The sequence below is a fragment of the Phaseolus vulgaris genome, chromosome 8, assembly GCF_051622355.1.
Source record: "Phaseolus vulgaris cultivar YP4 chromosome 8, ASM5162235v1, whole genome shotgun sequence".
Taxonomy (NCBI): domain Eukaryota; kingdom Viridiplantae; phylum Streptophyta; class Magnoliopsida; order Fabales; family Fabaceae; genus Phaseolus; species Phaseolus vulgaris.
Window position 1 is genome coordinate 9,907,811 of NC_143505.1, and position 2,992 is coordinate 9,910,802.

A 2,992-nucleotide genomic window follows, 5' to 3' on the forward strand; every position below is an offset into this window, starting at 1 on the left:
GATAATATAGAAAAATAATTTATTTAAGAGATGAAATTCAAATAAAATAAAAAATAAAATTAACATAATTTATTTATAAGATGTTTTATTTCTTATTCATTAAAACTTGTATCTCTAAAAATTCACATCTTGCAAATTATTACATTATTTAAAAATAGGTTTAAAACTAACTTATTCATCAAAAAAACATAAATAAAAAAAGATTACTTTTTGTTTATATACTTTTATTTAAATCTTCAACAATATATAATTATTACAATTAGTGTAACACGTGGAGGAGATGGCATGGCAAACAATTTATTGAAGGTCCATTTTAATTGGTCCCTCCTAAGAATTATTTGTCTACACAAACAACAGACAGCAAGAAGATGACGAGATACCAAACTTTTATTTCTTTAGTTTCGATATAGTACGGGAAAAGGACACAGAACACACATACACATTCATCTTCTTCATTATCCACTAATCAAAATCAAATATTTTCTATTATTATAGATTATACTGTCACATTTAATCATTCTTTCCAACACTTTTCATTTGATTAATGTCAATTCTAAGTTATTTTTTTATGATATTAAATTTTAATGAAAACTATTTTAAGATTTTTGGTTAAAATTAAATCATGTAATTGAGTTTCTTAATTAAAATTAATTACTTAAATTATATTTGGATTTAGAGTAAAATATGTAACAATCACATTATCATTTCTCTATAAGTAAAGAAACAAAAATAAACATTAACATGTTATATTATTCTACTTTCTAGATCTCTTGTTCCTTGGAAAGACTATTAGGAATGGGTAGAATAAATGTTTGGGTTTTTTTAAAGAAATTGATTTTAAAGTTTTTCATATTTATAGAAAAGACAATCATTATACAGTTGGATATGTTAATGTATATATGATATACTAGTTTACGATTTAGTATTTTTTTTAGATTTTTTTTCATAAGATGTTTAAACTCATTATGTTTTTGTTTTGTATAGTTTTTGGGAAGTCTTTGTTTCTTGCATGAGTTTTGATCTAGTCATATGTTTGATTATTTTTTCTTTGCTTTATGTTATCCTTTATGCGATGAAATATGAATTTTGAATCATGACGTGTTTGCTTAATTAAAATGTTATGTTTCATAATAATATTTAATATGATTTTTTTAAAAATAAACTTATATATATTTTGAAAATATGAAATTTAAATATTTCAAAACACAAAATAACGAAATGGTTATTACTATTATTTTTATATATATTTTTTTGGTTTTGTAATGTAATCTATTAACAAATAAACCACAATTATTAATTATAGTCACAAACATAAAAAAAATAAGGTAAAATTATAATAATGATAATAAAATTTATATAAATTATTTTACAATTATAATCAAATATTGGCTATCAAAAATATCAATTAACTACTTAATATTAGACAATTTGAAAAAATATTTTAAGTTTAGATATATTTGAGAATAACATTCATCTTATAATAAAGTACATCTGGTTTTCAAACCACCTAATTGATTATTCAAACATGAAAAGTCTCAGACATTAATAAAAAAATCATAAATAATATTTTCTTAGAACTAATTTGCTAACTAAAACTTTTGAAGTATTAAATTAAAATGAGTCTTTTTATATAAATAATTGCTATTGCTATTATATCTGTTTTGTTTTCTCTCTCTTAACACTAATATGTCATGTTATTTACATGAAAAGAAATCTAGATTAATCACGTATAATAGAAAATTAAAAAAACATCTATCTTAATTAAAAAAATTAATTCCATATAAAACATCCCTTTAAAATAATTAAATCTAATCAAAACGCTCTAATAATATAAATAACTTATAATAATGTATGATAAGGTTTATAATTTTAAACAATTATTTTAAAAATAATACTTAAAATAAGTTATATTTCATTAATCGTTAATTTTTTATACTAATAAAACAAATAATTTAACTCGCCTGTTGAGAAAAACTGATAAACAACTATAAAAAAAATATTAAAGTAATATTTTTTATCACAAAATAACTTTTAAGTTACTACAACCTCGTGTTGACCTCCTATTAAACTAATTTTTATTCATAATATATATTAAAATTCTTTTATTTTATTCTTATAATTATTTATATATATAAACTAATTCAAACATAAAAAAGAAAATGACTCAAAATATCCATGACTTAAGCTGTTTTGATTAATTATTTTGATATTATTAGGAGTTAAGTAATTATACTTTTCTTTAATATATATATATATATATATAACAAATATCTAATTATATTTGAATGAGACCTAAGTATTAAAGAAAAACATAATATGTTGAGAAATTATTAACAGGGAAACAGTATTCATTATCTACACTACAACATGTTTCAAAAATTTGTTTGTGACTTTGTGTAACTATTATTTTGTTTTTATATATATTTTTCTCATAAATTCATCTAAAAATAAAGTTAATTAATTTGCATTGAAAGTTGAAAGGGACGCGTGGGATGAAGCGCGTGAAAGGGAATTGATAGTGAGTAAAAACATGGTGTTGAACATCCGTGCACGTATCACGCCTCTGCAATAACCAAAAGTCTTTAATTTTTTAATAAGTGATATCATCTATTATGTTTGGCCTCCAATAAATGTGTTTCTTACTTTATTTTATTCTTTCTCTTATCTTCTTACATGCCAACTGTAATTTTATTTTATATTCAGGAATAGTAATTCTAAATTTTTATATTTTTAATTCTAACTGTTTTTTCCTACTTTTAATTCCTTTTTCTCCTTTTTTTCTTCCTCCTTTAATTTTCAGTTGCATGTTTTTATCTTTTTCTGTTTTCTTTGTTTTTAGTTCTCAACTATTCTATGATTAGATCATATGATTTAGACATTAATAGACTTCAAAACGTTTTTATTTGACTGAATTTTGATATAAAGTAAATTCACTTTTATTTTATAATTTCTCTAACATTATAATTCAACTATATTCACTTTTTTTAGGTCC